This window comes from Lathyrus oleraceus, chromosome 4 (genome assembly GCF_024323335.1).
Source record: "Lathyrus oleraceus cultivar Zhongwan6 chromosome 4, CAAS_Psat_ZW6_1.0, whole genome shotgun sequence".
NCBI lineage: Eukaryota > Viridiplantae > Streptophyta > Magnoliopsida > Fabales > Fabaceae > Lathyrus > Lathyrus oleraceus.
The window spans coordinates 41,431,104-41,450,575 of record NC_066582.1 but is presented as its reverse complement, the minus strand read 5'-3'; the positions used below and the strand labels follow the sequence as shown (position 1 = coordinate 41,450,575).

At 35.4% G+C, this 19,472-nt stretch overlaps 1 pseudogene; it reads right to left on the bottom strand.

Moving 5' to 3' along the window:
* Window positions 1-9,055: 9,055 nt before the first annotated feature.
* Window positions 9,056-9,621, bottom strand: LOC127138737 (NAD(P)H-quinone oxidoreductase subunit 1, chloroplastic-like; annotated as a pseudogene).
* Window positions 9,622-19,472: the final 9,851 nt, after the last annotated feature.

Sequence of the window (19,472 nt, the reverse complement as noted above, 5' to 3'; positions counted from 1 at the left end):
TCTGAGATACGTGGGACCATATCAGATCATTGAGAGGATTGGTGAAGAAGCTTATAGATTATTCTTACCACCTCTCTATCTGGGAAGTATGATGTTTTTCACGTATCTCAACTTCGGAAATTCATTCCTGGTTCCCTTAATCCTATTCTTCCAGATACATTAGAGGTAGAAGTATACCTTTCTTTTGAGCCTCATCCAAGTCCTATTGTAGGTCGTGAAACTAGAGTATTAAAAATCAAGAAGATTCCTCTAGTTAAGGTTCAGAGGGATGAATCACATCCGGGCGAAGCTACTTGGGAAATGGAGTTCGAGATGCGAGAAGCTTATCCTCATCTTTTCCAAGTAATCTTTCAATTTGAGGACGAACTTTCATTTAAGGGGGGAGGATGTAATACCCTGTGTTCCCTTAGATACTCGAATATTTGTCAATTGAGATCATCTGAGTTTCTATATGCTCTAAAAGTTGTCAGTTGGGACAAATATAGTAATTAGTGAATCTAGATTGACTTAATTATTATTCTTTGAGACTGACCTTTTATTAACTAGTATACAAAGGGACATTTTAGTAACATTAGTAATTTGTCAGTTATTCTAGTAGAGGAGATATTCTTAAGAAATATCATTTAAGATATTTTCTTTTCTACCTTTCATTTCCAACCACTCGTATTTTCTTAAGACTTTTCTTATCCATTCATTTTCTCTCTACTTGTCACTAACCTACTTGCGTTTTCATTTTTCCTTATCAATAAAGAGAAACCAAGGAAAGGAAAGAGAGAGCTTAGAAACATGGAGAAGATAAAGAGAATAATAAGAAAGAAGAGGAATCATGAAGAAGAAGTGGAAACATCAACCAAACTAACTCCTTCTCGTCATCAGTCAACCCTTAAGATGGGTTCTAGTTGGATTCCTTCATAGATAAAACTAGGGTTTTGTGTTGATTAATGTTGTGATTGGTACCATACTTTTGTGTTTATGTTGGATTCATGATAATATGTTTGTGTGTTTATGTTGGATTCATGAGAATATGTTTGTTGTGGTTGATTGTTGATGATTAAAATTGTTGATTTCAAGAACTTGTGTTAATGAATGGTTTGACATGATTTGGGATAGTTAGAAATGAGGTGGGTTGTGTATGAAGGAAGAGGGTTGAAACAATTTATATAGGAATTGAACTGGTGTGGAAATTATACAGGGAAACCAATTTTTTAACATGACAATCGATTGCATTTATCAGACAATTGATTGCACCTGCCTAAAATAGTGAAAATTTGCATAAATTAGACTATGAAATCGATTGCAAACTTGTAACAATTGATTAACTCGTCAAATTTCGCAAACATATAGTTGAGGAAGCTGATGCAATCGATTGCACCCCTGAGGCAATCGATTGTATCCCTTGTTTTCCCAAAAATAATGTATTTTAAGGATTCTAAGTCATCTTAAGAGTCATGTAACTTATACTATGACATGTGGGCATACAATTATCATTGATTAACTATATTCTATAAGAATTAAGGTATTTTAATCTAGAATGATGATTAGATTAAGAAGAATCATCTGGTATATGTCATGTATGATATTGTGATAAGTATGTTATGAATTAATTGTTGTGTATATGTGATAACATGATTAAAAACCTATGATGATGGGTGAAAAAACCTTAAGAGCATAATTAAGTGAATGAATAGAAAGATAACTAGGTTATGATGAATAACTTAGATGGTTATGCTTGTATGCAATGGTACCTCAGTGTGTATCGTGGATGAGTAATCGCTTAGCTTATGAAACAACGGGCCTTGTATGGAACATGTAGCGATAATATGAGATTGGGTGAATGTGATCACATAGTGATTGATGAATTCAATCACGTTTTTATGGAATCCAATCACGTATTTAGATATTTTCCCTTGATCGTGCACGTACCATTTGAGATGCTTATGTAAAGTAGGAAATGGGATGTGACACCAATGATTTGTGCCTCAATTGGGTTTGAGTCCCAACTATGGTTGAACCATAGGGTAGATGTGGACATTTAAGTGGGTTCGAGTCCCATACGGTAAAAGATACTCAAAGTGGGTTCGAGTCCCATACGAGTGATGGTTCTTGAAGTGGGTTTGAGTCCCATACAAGTGATAGTTCTTGAAGTGGGTTTGGGACCCTTGAAGAACCTGATATCCACATGAAATTCAAATCATACGGGAATCGATGTTTCATGAATCTGAATAGTGATGTATTGAGTTATATGAACTCAAGTGACATGTTTCCATACAATGCGAGAATTTTCCCGATACTTAATTATTCATCCCCTTATATGACTTAAGTTAGAAATCGATTAGAAACCCTATAGAGCCGAGTGGACCCATAAGATAGGGAAGCCACTGAGATTATCATCTCACCCATTATTATTGTTATTTTTCAGGTAGTTGTTCACAACTGAAAGGTAAGGACAAAATGACTTGATGTCCTTGGCGACTTGATATTTGGGATGTCGTTCCTCTGTGTAGATATCTATTTTGAGATCATTCAGAGGATGATCAAGTTCCTAGTTTTAGTTTAGGCACATTTGTATATATTGTGCCTTAGTTGTATATTATTTTTGGGCATATATATATATATATATATATATATATATATATATATATATATATATATATATATATATATATATGTAGATATATATATGTATATATATACATACATATATATATATTTATATATATATATATATATATATATATATATATATATATATATATATAATGTTGCTGATAGGCTCTTATGTATTTCAGTATCAAACTTACACTATGTATAATATGTATTCTAGACATCTATTATATGTGGGTGTTAAACAATATGCATTGAGTTCATACTTACTGTACTTGGTTGGCACATCAGGTTTGTGGAAAAAAGTGTAACATACATCGATGTTTTCTACCTAAAATACTTCATCGACTTATAGCGGGTCCACGAGTACAACTGGGGGGCCGCATGTTTGATTTATATGTAATTAAAACTAGGCGACGTTTGTCTTTGGAAGACAAGACATATGATATGTTTTTTCCCATAAAATGATCACCTTTAGATGCGTCCCTTGGATGACATAGTCTTCTACTCATGGATGGTTGACTTGTGGGTCGCACCTGATGTATCTACATCTGCCTCAACGGGTCATGCGCTAGTTCAAGTTTCTTTAGATTATTCCAAGACCTCTCTTTGTGTCTGCTCCTCCGACAATATGCCCGAGAGGTCTTAATTCCATACTCGGTGATTTCTATAGTCATCTGGTAAAGAAGAGGCACACAGTATGCCAGTTCCTGATCCATGGGCTACTGCACAGGGCTACATCCATTAGTCATATCAAGTGTCACATCCTTAAATGACACTTGATGCCCCGAGAGCACCAGTTAGACTAGTTCATCAACAGATATTGGAAGATGAGAAGACTAGGGATAACCACACCTAGGACATGTTATCCATCTGTCAGCGTATTACGATGATTGTGAGAGATGGCATAGAGAGAGGAGATTTATGAGGAAGATAGATATGGTATGGTCGTCGTACTGGCCATCTCAGTCGAGGCACGTAATGCCTTGGGTATAGGCGGTAGAGGAGAAATAAGGTGATTAGATATACACCATAGTTTATTTTTATTTTTTTATTTTGGCAACAGTTGTATTTTCTAAACAAATTACGTATCATGGTAACATTTTTGATTAACTGATTAACGTTTGGATTTGTATTATTGTTTGATTTTACATATGACTTGTTTGAATTACATTAGTATAATTAAAAGGTTGTTATGATAACCTTAGTATGAATGGTTTAAAAAATATCAACTTGGGACACTTGCTATAAGGGAAAAAACTCCCAAATACTTTCAGGGATTATTCTGGAGATAGATATATGGAATCACCCCTAACAAATTACGGAGATACATCTTCCAACCATTGTTTAACAAAATTGGGGTGTATGGTTCACTTGTGAATCACAAAGTGCATTTAGCGGTTAGTCCGGAGACGCATCCTTGTAATTGTTGTCGTGTGATCATGTAGATGCATATCCAGACTACTTTTTTGAAAATAAGGGGTGGATGGCTCACTTATGAAGCGCCGTGTGCATTTTAGGTCCGTCTGAAGATGCATATTTAAAATATGAAAAGAGAAAATTTGAGTTTTTAGTGTGTTCACCCTCTCCCCATAAGGTGGGAAAAGTAATGCCCATATAAGAAGTCCAATGAAAGTATGATAACTCTATTTATATCAGTTATTTAAGTTCTATATTGTTAAATTAATTTTTATCTTAGGTTACTAATGATGATTTTAAGTAATTTGTGCTCTTTTTAGCTTAGGAGAATAGGCGTTATATTTTAGAAATTTCACTTGTTTCTAGTGTGTAGGAATAACCATTATGACGAGATCTTTCTCAATCCAAAGAATATTTCAATGTCTTATGTGAGCATACTCAGTTGATAATATTATTAAGCTATGCATATAAGGCATCATGAATACCTAGATAACAGATGTAAATGATGGCATAACAGATAACAAGGGAACATCGGGGGGCTCCATCCTCCATTGCAGACCATAAATATGGATATAACTGAAGTGAGGTCAATCATGGGGTTGATGATATATTGCATCCAATTCCAAAATTTAGATACAATTGGACAATGCATGAATAAATGATTGGAAGTCTCATTATTGAGTTGCAAAAAGGAAAATAGCAACCTTTGATCATAAGGTTCTCATCAGCTGAGACCTTTCAAAGAGTATTCTCCAAAAAATGGCAAAGCTAGAATGAGGTATAGATTTATTACAAATGAGTTCCCAAACATGTTTTCCTTGTTCTCCAAGGTAACTGTGATTTTACTAATGTGGTCAAGGATATTAGGAAAGTGAGTTTGCAAGTCTAGGGGAATTTTCCAGTTTGAATTAACAATTAAATATTGCATTTTTTATTTAATCTTTTGATGAATGTGGTGAGGCAAGTGGATATTATTTCCAAAAAGTATATTAGACCAATCATGAATTACAAAATTTTATTATACAGCATGTTCCTACAAATCATCTCGAATTTTAAATTGTTTGAAATCGAGGTTTGATTTCGGGAAGAGAATACATGGTATCTGATGCGGGAGTTACCTCTTAAGATTCTACTCCCTCCGTTCTATGATGAATGATCCAATTGACCATTTTACACACATTAAAAATAAGGAATAAATGAAAGAGAGAGAATGATATTTTTACTAAAGTGTCTTTATCATCTATTGAGAATGATGAAAGTAATATTAATTAGAGGGTAAAATTGGAAAAATTGCATTGAAAATTGAAATGAGTCGTTCATTTTAAGATACTCTTTTATTTCAAATGGGTTACTCATTGAAAGATGGATGGATTACTTCTTCATGGAATTCATCATTTCCCAATATAATTTAAGATTTATTTCTTCATTTAGCTTTATGATTAATCTCAAACCAAGACTTCCCTTGACAATGAGAGGTGTAAACTGTTTTCTAAGCAACTGTGACCAATTTTCTATTTTAAATATCTACGCTCTAAGCAAAATTTCTTTAGTATTTCTCCAAATATTCAATTAAACAAACAAAACAAGAGATTTTGATTGAATATATTAATATGCTTGGCACAATACTTTTGATAAGTTGAATTCTTCTTGCAAAAGATAAAAGATCTATTTTCCAATATGCAAGTCTGTGTTTGATCTTGTTAATGATGGGCTAGAAGTATTAAGCTTTATGTGTTCCTTGAAAATGGGAACTCCTAGATAAACTAAAGGAATGATACCTATATTGAATCCAAGAGAAGATGTTATGTGACTTAGTCTAGTGTTGGAAATGGCTCCGCCATATAAAGTTTATTTTTTGGGTTGAGATGTTGGCTTAAAATTCGGGCATATCTTGGAAAGAAATAAAGAGACAAAGGAGACAATGGATGCATTTACTTAAGACTTCCTCATTGTTGGAGAAGTCTGGAGAGCGAGTTCCGAAAGTTTTAAGAAATAAAGAGGTAAGGGAGACAATGGATGTATCTGCTTAATACTTCCTCGTTGTTGGGGAAGTCCGGGGAGCGAGATATGAAAGTGTTAATGGTCTAAACGTTCATGGTTCCAAGAGACTTTGACACCACATATCCACCCAAAACCTTAAGGAAATGAGAGTATGGGTCACCTCTCTTATAAACCAAACATTTCATCAATTCATAGTCGATGTGGGACTTTAGCACTTCAGACTTGAAAGCCAACAATTTTCCCATAACTGTGAGTCACCCACATCACTAGCCTTGATCCATACTAGGATCCACTTCCGCTCCCCCACTGAGTCAACCAATGTCTGATACCACTTGTTTTGGAACTCCAGGGAGCAAGGCGAAGAAGTGTCAATGAGAAAAACATTAATTGATACAAGAGACTTTGACGCCATATATTCACCTAAAACCTTAAGTCAATGAGGATATGGGCCACCTCTCTTATAAATCAAACATTTCCTCAATTCCTAGTCGATGTGGGGCTTTAGCACCTTCACACTTGAAACCCAACAATCTCCCCACAAGCGTGAGTCACCCATATCAATAGCCTTGATCTATACTAGAATTCACTTCCGCTCCTCCAGCGAGCAAACTAGGGCTCTAATACCACTTGTTGGGGAAGTCTAGAGAGCTTGGTCCAGAAATGTTAATGGGTTAAACGTTCATCGTTCCAAGAGACTTGACATCATATATACACCAAAAATCTTAAGGAAATGATGGTATGGGTCACTTCTCTTATAAACCCAACATTTCTTCCATTCCTAATCGATATGAGACTTTAGCACTTCACACTTTAAATCCAACAATCTCCCCTACAAGTGTGAGTCATCCACATCACTAGCCTTGATCCATACTAGGATCCACATCCGTTCCCTCACCGGACCAACTAGACTCTGATACCAATTGTTAGAACAGTAACACAAATAGAAATCAGAGTGGAGAGAAACACACAAAAGCTTTGCTGACGCAGTTCGGCCAAATTACCTATGTATGCGGCTATAGAGTAGGTATAGTTTCCTTTATTTATGTCTTGTGAAAATTGCATTGGACTACAGTGTTACAAGCCATATACTACTTCAGCCTGATTTATATGGGGAAAAAAAGATAAGTTTCACATTTATTAAGAAAGATAGTTAAGCGCATTTAATTTTCTTGACTTCATGTAAGAAATATAACACAATTACTAATATACCCTCAATTAAATTGTTATCCACTAATAATATTACGTAATTAATCCAAGGATAATTTTGGAATAAAAACATTAAATGTACATAGATTTGTTGACATTTGCTTATATTTAAGGCCAAAAATTTAGAATACTTTTGCTTATAAATAAAGTTGGATGAAGTATATAATAATAGGTTTTAGTTTATCTAAAACCCTAGTTTGTCTCAACACATCATTATCTATATACATAATTATCTTAACAATATGAGTTATACTCTCAGCAATCTATAGTCATCTCAACAACCTATAATTATCTCAACAATAAATTATACTCTCAACAACTCATAGTTATCTCAACTAGCCATCATTATCTCACTAATATGAGGTATATTCAACACTCATCTATGCAAAAAAGAAAAAGAGATATTGAATTTCCTTGTCCGACTCCTTTTAAGTAGGAAAAATAATCTTCATGTTTACCATTAAAAGAAATAAAGAGCATAGTTGAAATGAGAATGGTAGAGATTCTCTCACAAAATTTTGAACAAAATCCAAAAGTATTCCATGGTATAATAAGTTTTTCTATATAGATGTTTATTTATACATTACCGTGACAAGACTTCTGATATAACATGTTGATGGCTTCTGAAGTGAGGCAGATACAATCTTTGATTTTCCTTATTTGGATGAAGCCTCATTGTTAATTTAATATGATGTTTGGAAGAGTTTGAGAAAGTATGTCTTCCAAAACCTTATAAATGATTTTGAACTTAAGATTGGCCATTGAAAATCTATTGAACGGTCCTGAATTAAACCAATTCAATTCTGTTTGTTCTACAAATAATGAAATAAGAGAGAGAAATTTATTTTAATAAAAGATTCAATTAAGACACTTCTGAATTGATCTCATCCTTATAAAATAAATTTTTATTTAGTAATAACTGAATTCTTCAATAAAATACTCTTTTATAATTCTCAATAACCCTCATAATTTTGAATGAAAAAAAATAATTACACATTCGTTTCTTAATTCTTAATTATGATGTGAATTTGATCTCCATGAATATGGATATAAGAAATCAAAAACGAAAGAGAAATCTATTTTTCCTTTTTGATTTCTTTTTTTTCTTTTTCCTATTCTTCTTTTTGTGCTATGAAAAAAGGACTCACAAAATTTTTAAAGGATTTTTTCATTCCTGATAGTAATTTATTTAGTGAGTGGATGGAAGCATACTCTGGATTGGAGTTGTGGGGAGTACTGCTTTCTTTTTTCTACCAACTTAAAACCCCAATTAGTATTCTTTTTATATTCTGCATAAACTGTCTTTTGGATAATTTACAAAATCTGTGTTACTAATCCTTTGTGTATCTTGGTGTTTCTAACCATCTACTCTTTTTTTATTAATCCCCCTTATTTTAATATATCTATGAGAATTCATAAAAATGGTAACTAAAACTCAATAAGGTTGGTCTTTTGAGTCCACTTCAAAATAGGATGACAAATTATCCAATCTTGGGTTAAATGGCATCTTTTGTTTATAATTTTATTTCATTCTTATACATAGAAAATGAGACTCTGATATTTTTACTTCCCTTTCATTCAAATCATCATACTATCTAGTAACTAGAAGTAATAGAGTATTATGAAATTAGATTCAATAGGAGTTGTTTTATTTCACTCATATAACTATCTAAGTTAGTTCTTCAATCAGAATTATAAAAAAGAAAATAAGGATAATGAGGGTTTCTATTCAATTAATTAGCCTTCTTTCCTATATAGTACTATATATAAATATATTACTATAAAGAGAGGAGCATAATAATAGGATCAAATAGCTTTTTCGGTTTCAACGAATCACACATAGAGATATTGATAACACACATAGAGTTAATGGTATTTCATAACTAATCGATTGAGCAATAACTCGTAGACCACCCGAAAAGGAATATTTATTATTTGAGACATATCCTGACATAAGAAGTCCAATGGGAGCAATAATCAAAATAGCAATCCATAAAAAACACCTATATTGAAATCAGATAAAACAAAGTTATAGCCAAAGGGAATTACTGAATAACTTATTAGAATGGACATGACTGATATGGGTGGTCTGATACTGAATAAACGAATATCTCCCCTAGATGGAATAAGATTCTCTTTGAATAGTAGTTTTGTTCTGTCTCCTAGAGCTTGAAGAATTCTAAAAGGACCAGCATATTCGGGTTCAATACGTTGTTGTACCCCTGCAGATATTTCTCTTTCTAACCATACAATTGCCAGTACATTTAGTGTGATTCCCAAGACAATAATCAAAATTGGTACAAGTATCCATAGAATTCCATAGACCTCTTTAAAATATTCCAATCCAAAAAAAGAGTTTATATCTTGGACTTTCGTTGTATCAATTATCATTTCAACGATCAACTTCTCCCATAATGATATATATGCTTCCTAGTATTGTCATAATATCAATCAATTTCATTATTTTAACTAATTGAGGAAGAATTTGCAAATTGATAAAACCAGGTGGACGAATTTTCCATCTCCAAGGAAAACCATTATGATCTCCTATTAGAAAAATTCTTAATTCTCCCTTGGCCCCCTCAATTTTCACATAAAGTTCTTGTTTCGGCAATTCAAAAGTAGGAGACGATTTTTTACCAATGAATCGATTCAAAATCGTTCTATTATGGATCCTTTTCTCTATCAAAACAGCGAATTTCGAAATTTTCATAGGCCCCCTGGAATTCCTTCCAAAGCCTGTTGAATTATTTTTATGGTGCTAAGAGAGATGTTTACTTCTTAAAATATCCTCTATGCGTAGGCGGTAACATGGAAAGGGGTCAGATTTATCCCAACGGAAGCAAGAGTAATAATAATGTTTCTAATGCTACAACAACAGGTGTAGTAAACAAAATAATACGAAAAGAAAAAGGTGGATACGAAATAATGACAGTAGATGCATAAGATGGACGTGAAGTGATTGATATTATACCTCCAGGACCAAAACTTCTTATTTTAGAGGGTGAATCTATCAAACTTGATCAACCATTAACGAGTAATCCTAATGTGGATGGATTTGGTCAGAGGGATGCATAAATAGTGCTTCAAGATCCATTATGTGTCCAAGGTCTCTTGCTCTTCTTAGCAAATATTAATCTGGCACAAATCCTTTTGGTTCTTAAAAAGAAACAATTTGAGAAGGTTCAATTGTCCGAAATGAATTTTTAGGAATGTGAATTTATCAACATATTAAGCTGGTAAAAAGAACTCCATTTTTATTGATAAATTCTGTAAAGACCATTGGTTCTTTCTAGTTTTCTTATACTATATTTGGAGAGTTCCTTTTATCGTACAATTAGCCAGTCATAGTATGTATATTGTGAAGAAGAATATAGAGTTAATTCGAATCATATGGTTATGTCATTGTTTTCAGATTTTCATATTCTAGAATAGAAATCTTAGAATTTCTATTGTAACAGAATTAACTTGATACTAAGCCTAAAAAAATAGGTAAGTACAAAATATTAAGTAAAGTAGAAATAGAAAAGGGGAAAACATGATTCTAGGATGGATATGTTGTCTTTTCCTAGAGTCTGATTCCTTATTGTTTATGTCGAAATAGATACGTAGTGAAGGAATGGACAAACAAAAAAGAGCGGGAATTGAATTCACCAAATACAAGTTTGTTAATTAACTTTAAAAAAAAAGAATTGAATCGTGAGTCTATATTAGAAATATATTTCTAGTAAGAGTCTGTTTTCATTCAAATCCTTAAAACAGGAAATGTAATTTTTTGAAACATAGAATAAAGTTATGTATTGACTCAGTTACAAAAACATTTTGATTATGAACAACTCAACGGGACCCACTTGAATTCATCAAAGAAAGAGTGGATCCCTATTGAGTTCTTATGCTTTCATTTTGAAAATGAAATTCATCTGATTATTACAGAGATGATCCCAATCCGAAATATGAATCATAAAATAAAATACAAAGTAAATCGATCACAACAATACCATCTATAATACCTATTATCCAAAGAGGAATTCTTTCAGTAGTATTGACCCTTTATCCAACTTTCCTCCATATTTGATCAAGTAGTCAGTCATACTAGAGACCTAAAATAGTCATACATAATTATGAATTGATATCCTTCCGAATAGGATAAGAGAATTCCTAATATATATATATATATATATATATATATATATATATATATATATATATATATATATATATATATATATATATATATATATATATATATATATATATATATATATATATATATATATATATATATATACTATTCTCTTTTCTTCTATTAATTGATGAATTAATTGAAGAAATAATTTGAGAATAAAATAGCAAGTACAAAAATGAGTAATAAACCCCAGTAGAGATTTGTACAATTCAATTCAACATTTTGTTCATTTGGGTTTGATTGTGTCATAGCTCTATAATTAGGATTAGGTTTATCGTTGGATGAACTACATTGCTGATATTGATCCCAAAAAAGAAATAGTGGGTATCGTTAGTCCGTGAACAACCAATCATCATACTGTGAAAATGGGATAGGTATTATCTATGGTCATTTGAGCCTCCTAAAAAGATCTACTAAATTCATCGATTTGTTCCAAAGAATCAAAACAACCAATTATTAAAGGAATTCCTTGTCGGGTTTCTGTAAAATAATTGTTTGGACGGGGGCTTCCAAATACATCATAAGTTAAACCTGTGCTGACAAATAACCAACCCGCAATGACCATTGGAATTGGCCTGAATTGAGATAATATGTATTCCTTAGAGGATTTAGAAATGAGAAAAGTTGTATTAATGTTCAAATTAGGCAAGATCTTATTGGTAAAAAATAATCCATTGACAACATTACAAAAATCATATTTAAATAAATACATATAGATTTGATAAAAATCAACCCTAAAGGAATTAGGGTAAGAGTTGTCCTTGTTCAAGGTAAAACTTCATTTTCAATCTCTTCTCAAGATGACATCAACGAAATCATATTATTAAGGTTATCATTCAGGATGGTAGAGACGGTCTCTTCAATCAGATCATTATCTTGAACAATGTTGGAGCTTGAGAAAAGTTTAGTGAAGTGATTAATAACATGGTTTTATATGTGAGCATTATCTTATCACTAATTTTAAGGAAGGCCATTTTGTTATCAACTTGCTTTAAGTTTGCAGTCTTATTGAAAAATAGTGCTCTCATCCCCATCAGTGTGCCCTTTTATCCTTACTTTTTCATTTCTAAAACCTTAAAAAAAAGAGCTTACTCAAGGTCAATTTTAGCTTTCCTTGCTTGGTCAATGAGGGAGTCAGATTTTCCATTATTGCTAATAATAAACCTGATGTTATTAATCCTGTTGATAACAATGCTCACATTAATTTGCACATTTTCAAAAATGGTATTCTCCTCTAAACATATTTAGTTTTTGATTAAGAATTTGCATAAGGGAACCAATAATTTGGATGTTCTAAACATTTTGAAAAATGTTTGAACAATGGTTGTGTTTCGACCACATATTCAAAATTTTAAAGTTAGAAGTGTACATGCACTCTTGAGTTTGAAAGTCAAGAAATATTGGAAAATGGTCATATCTATGCTTGGTAAGGGTTGAGCATGAAATGGTGAAATAACTATAAATCCACACTTGAATATATATGAATCTATCAGATCTTTTTTTCCAGTATGCTGGCTACTTTTCCTTTCATTAGACCAGGTAAATTTACTTCCTTTGGTTGGAATATGAATGGGGTTATTAGTGTCTAATAAGTTCAAAAAGGCCTCCATTAGAATCATGGCTGGGGTGTGAGCACTTCTATGCTCACGAGCACCAATGATGAATTTAAATTCTCTTATGCATACCCAAGGGATATTATGAGAACTTTGAACCTCGACAAGAGAATTCCAAAGTTTTATTCTTTTGAGGTAATCCCTTGAGGCATAAACTACATTGATACCAAAAGTATTTCCAATCTTAGAGAATGAAAGTAAGTAGAAATATTCGTTGACAAACTATATGAAATTAGAACATCAACACTTATTTGTTGAAGACATGATTTGAGAATAAGGATTGTCATTCTCGTCACCTTGATTCGGAAGCCTAAAAAGATGAATGATTTAATCTTCCTTTTGTAGCGGGGTATTCGTTACCATTAGAGATATTGACTAAATCCAAGGTAAATCATACAAGTCGAGTCTCCACCGCACTTCTATTTATCCAAAGGAATGGTTAGAAAGCGAACAAAAACCTAAAAGTTTTATCGAATCAAAAACTAGTAAAAATGTCAGAGATCTGGGTAAGGGGGTTGGTTATGCAATGGGAAGGTATTAGGCACCCAAAGCATCCTAGGTACTCCTAGGGAGCCCTTTTCACATTTGTTGCAAAGGTTGTTGTTTTTTTTTTTGAAAATTTATTTGTGCAAACATGATTGAAGGGATGAGAAAAGCGTGTATGTTTATCTAATGTACTACTTACTAAATGAAGGGTCAAAAGAAAATGACTCGCACGAACGTCGCATCCACTGCATACGTATCTCATCTGAATCTGAGAATCAGAGTCTTCGTAGCTCAGCTACCTATGGGTTAAAGAGGAGTGTGCTCTCTAAGACATCGCGTCTTATTCCTACGTATCTCATCTAGGATGAAAATCAGAGCAAAACGTAGTTCGGCCACCTATGGGGTAAGGGTTGTGTTTTGGGGTGAACGACGTTACTACGCAATCTACCGGATGCTCGACCTTTGGAGACTTACTCGCCTGTAGTAGAAGGAGATAACGTGTTCTTAGGAGAAGAAAAATCAATGAGTTTGGGGTGTTTAGGGATGCTCATGCAAAAAGGCAGTCCTAGATGAAGGAACCGCGCTACCTTAAATGACATGCCACGAGAGGCTATACGAAACCTAAGAAATCGGTAACATGCGGGAAAAGTAAAGGGATCGAGAGATCTACCGTACGGATAAAGATCCGAAGTAACAGCAATTAAAGAGATAAGAAACCCAGAGATCTCTCAAGCTAGCACCATCAAAGAAAGTGAGTCAGTACAGGTAATCGGAATAAACCTCCAGGTGGTATCCCACAAATAAAGTGGAACACCAGGCAAGCCATCTCTACAAGAGTCATATGAGCCCTCACAAAACAAAACTCAACAAACAGGTTAGAGAAACAAGATAGGGTAATCAAGAGTTACCCCCAAATCAAAATGTAACCACATGAATCATGCCATTAAAATTCACAAAAAGCTCACAAAAAGCAACCAAGGGTAGGAGGCCTAAACCTCTTCTCAAACACATGCATCAAAAGGGTATCAAATTCACCCATAATACCTCATACATTCAGAGCATTCAAATTAAAAGCATAAAGTAATGGGAATAAGGCAAACCTGACTGGAGAGATCGAATGAAATTGAATTGCCCGGTTGGGTTTGCAAAGCAATCTGAGGGTTTATATGAGAGGGAATTGGTTCTTTGCCAATGAGTTCCCTTCAGTCTCTGGAGGTTGCTCTGAACTCTGTTAGCTCTTCTCTCACTATCTTTTTCCCTGCCAGCGTAATAGGAATAGAATTGCCTTTTGTTTCACTGAAACTCTGAATTTATAACCTGATTTTTGTGGACCTGTGGCTCAAATGAGAGAGGCCCAAGTCCAAAAATTTTCTGTTATATTTTATTTATTTATTTATTTATTTTATTTTTTTCGTTTTTCATTTTTATTTTTTTTCGTTTTTCGTTTTTCATTTTTTTTAAACACGTGGGCTTCGCCTAGCGAGCATGACAGTTCAAGAAATTCCTCTGAGCGTAGGTGATTCTGGTGGCTTTTCTTGGGACTCGCTAGGCGACCCATTCTGCTCGCCTAGCGAGCATGACAGCTCATGAACAAACTTTTGCTCCTTCAAGATTAACGTTTTGACTGACGAATAGACCCCATTTGAACCTGTTGGAAGTATCTCAAGCCATTCCCTTGTGTTGACTGATCATCTAAATAGAATCCACAAAGTGTCTTGGATGATACTCAAGCTTCAAACAAAAGATGTTAGTGACACATTTTTGTGCTTTTGGTTAGTAAACAAAAGTAAGAGAAACAATGATGTATAATTCAAGCATGCTTGGTGATCTCAAACCAATCACAAGGAGTCCCACCCAAAGGCAAAGGGAACCAAGATGCTAAAGATCCTTAAGGCAATGCAAATGCAATGTTATGATGCCATGAGGGATCTTAGGGTCAAAATTGGGGTCTTACAGATGCCCCTATTTAAGGTCATTCTAGCCGGAGAAGTGAAGGTTAAAATCTTCGTCTCGACGGGGTAGAATGGGCTTAAATAATAACAAAGAGACGAATTTTAATCCCTAAGAGACCTCATGATGCAAATGTAGGTATGAAAAATGGTAGCATTCTGTGGAGATATGTGTCCACAAAAGCAAAGAAATCAGAAGCCACTGATAATCCATATGAGCAATTCACTCCATGGGACCAAGACCCTGGGGACTCTCTTGGGGATATAAAAGGGATAAAAATGCGCGAGCAGGTCACGACTCAAAGCGTGGGGAACAGAATTCCAAAGGGAAAAGATCCAATGGAAAGACTCGAGCTGACTCGAAGATGCATGTATTGGGGAATATGCCAATACAGCAAAAAACTATCCACAGCGGATACTTCGGATAAAATCCGGATGAAAACAATCCACTAAGGGACTTCGATGGGGATGTCCACAAGGACACTCCTGGGGAAGCAGCGGGACGAGGTATTACCGGTTACTGGGTAATAAGCTCAAGGAGACATGTGATCTAAATGTCAGGTATGAGGGTGAGAGATACAACATGCTCAGGAGGAGATGAATATCCAAGACCGGTATAAGGGTGAGAGATATCAAAACTTCAAAACGTCTGAGGAAAACCTAAAAGGTATACTTCAACTCAGGGATTCTGACTCCACAGGGGACAAAAAGTCATAATAGGGAGCAGAGAGGAAGGAACACCAGGGATACCGGTTACTGGGCATATAATAGGTGACCAACCAAGGCGTGAATTGGGGAATATTCCCAAAACACTCATCATCCAAAAGAGGGCTAAAAGCAAACTCGATTACAAGATGGATATTCGACTCCACAAAGGGGATACGAATCTTACTCAACTGGGGAAGAACAAAAGGCTTCAGACCCGAGAGTGCATGAGATATACTATCTATTACCGTCAGAACGTAGATAATATACTCGCGGACGATTATCCACAACCGGTTACTGGGTTAATAAAGGATAAATCGACCGAAAAGAAAAGGCATCGGGATACCGAAACTAGGTATATAATGATGACCAATTCAGGGGAGAAACAATCGTTACCAACAACAACAAGGTAGACGAGAGATGACCCGCTGGGGATAAATTGCATAATCAGGGCAATTATCCAAGCAGATGAGGGGATATCATCACCGAATATTGGATGAAGATAACTGTCACCAATTAAAGATGGGCAAAAATAGTTACTCTGCAGAAAGGGAAGAAATAGGGTTTACAACTACCGGTATGAGGGTAGAGAAACACAGACTCCGCCGGGGATAATAATTACTAATTATTGAGCAATTATTCATTTACCACGGGGAAACAGGAAAAGAGTCTCAAGAGACCGATCTAGGATCAAACTAGATAGGAACACCAAATCAAGACTTGTCCCGGTGAGGACATAACTCAATGGGGAAAACCATCCCAGTATATGTGTTGGGAAGGAACAAAAACAATCAACATCCACGAGGATATAACCCGGTGGGGAATATGGAAGAAAGGATATACGCTTTCTGCCTATGGAGCTGACTCTATATGGAGAGATCAGACACACACGTCTGCTTGGGGAAGTATATCACCAAATAGCAGGAGACAGCAAACAACGATATATGGCGAAGAATGCAACATGAATATCTGAATGTTATAATTATGCATGTATGCGCGTGGTTTATGTATGATGTATGTTGACAAACAGACATATTTAACACAACCAGGTCCAGGAATCAACCACCCGGTACTACATCTCAAGAGAGAAAGCCAAGTTCACCGGAGAGTATCCAATCTGCTGGGGATCAGAGATACCAGGAAGCAAAGAACTCTGCAAGGGATGAATCATCAATCATTCCAGCTGGGGACGAGAGTTATCACAGACAAGGTCCACCACACCAACAACTCTACTGGGGAATCTATCCGAGGAGATAAAGGATTTATCGGGATCAACCACCAAATACCGCTCTTGCCCAAAGAGATCCAAGCTGCTGAGGAAGAAAGATTGCCACTCTACTGAAGGGGAAGAGAGGTGACTCTCAACAAGCAATCCACTTGGTAGGATAAACCACAAGGGGTTCCGGAGGGAGGAGATACAGTCATGCCAGGAATATGGACAAAAATCTTACCCTGTTGGGGATCGTACCACCCTTGGGAGAGCACTGAGGATCTCCTAAGTATCCTTTCGTCATTGTGAATGTTCACTTTGTTTAAAAACAAATTATGAAAAATTTGATCGTTTAAAACAATGATATTTTCTTAATCAAAACATGCAAAACATTTGTTGAATAGAAACAGATAAGAGTGCCAATAAATTGATAAAAGGCTCAAATTTATTTGATAGAATGGTAGTCTGCGAATGGCAAGACTCCATAGATCTTTACAAATTTGAAATTGGTGATATATATTGGAAAAGGGCTACATTGAACATAATGACCATTTCTCCACCAATTCTGAATCCGATGTATTTGAAGCTTTGGCTGATAATGAGCAAGGATCTCTGACGGATGACAGTTGTAGAACAAAGTCTTGTCAGGATGCAGTTACTTGCCAGGTCCCTAATTTTTGCCTAGATTGCCCCAGGATGAGGTACTCAATCTAGCAGGATACATATATCATTATTATATATTTTTTGTGTCTCTAACTTTTGCCTGGATCGCCCTTTCGGGTTTTCAATCCACCGAGACGCTCATTTTTGCCTAAGTCGCCCTTTCGGGTTTTCAACTTAGCGAGCTATTTAGTTTTTATTTTTTTAGGCGAAGTATTTCTTGACTGCATCTGAATTCACAGGACGAGTGAAATCCTCCCCATCCATAGTTGTAAGTATCAAAGCACCGCCTGAAAAGGCTCTCTTAACAACATACGGACCCTCATAGTTCGGAGTCCACTTGCCCCTGGAATCGGGCGCGAAAGACAAAACTTTCTTGAGCACAAGGTCACCTTCTCGGAACACACGAGGCTTGACCTTCTTATCAAAAGCTTTCTTCATCCTCTGCTGATATAACTGACCGTGGCACATGGCAGCCAATCTCTTTTCTTCTATCAAGTTTAGCTGGTCATAACGACTCTGAACCCATTCAGCATCAGTCAACTTGGCCTCCATCAAGACTCTCATTGATGGGATCTCCACCTCTACTGGGAGTACCGCCTCCATGCCATAAACAAGAGAGAAAGGGGTTGCCCCTGTTGAAGTGCGGACAGATGTACGATAGCCATGAAAAGGGAATGGCAACATCTCATGCCAATCTTTGTACGTAACAACCATCTTCTGGATAATTTTCTTGATATTCTTGTTAGCAGCTTCAACAGCCCCATTCATCTTGGGTCTGTACGGAGAAGAATTATGATGTGCAATCTTGAATTCACTACACAGCTCTTTCATCATCTTGATATTCAAGTTAGGTCCATTATCAGTAATGATCTTATCTGGCACACCATATCGGCATATGAGTTTATTCTTGATAAACTTCACGACCACCTGCCTGGTCACATTTGCATACGACGCCGCTTCAACCCACTTGGTGAAGTAATCAATTGCTAGGAGAATAAATCTGTGTCCATTGGACGCTTTCGGCTCTATCATGCCAATCATGTCAATTCCCCACATGGAGAAAGGCCATGGTGATGAGATCACATTCAAAAGTGACGGGAGAATATGAATCTTATCAGCATAAATCTGACACTTGTGGCATTTCTTTACAAATTTGCAGCAGTCAGACTCCATTGTCAGCCAATAGTAGCCTGCTCTCAACATCTTTCTAGCCATGGCATGTCCATTGGAATGAGTACCAAATGAACCCTCATGGACCTCAGTCATCAACAGGTCTGCTTCGTGTCTATCCACGCATCTGAGCAGAACCATGTCAAAATTTCTTTTGTAAAGCACTTCGCCATTGAGGTAGAAACTTCCTGACAATCTCCTCAAAGTCTTCCTATCTTTTACAGATGCCCCAGGCGGGTAAATCTGGCTCTGAAGGAAAC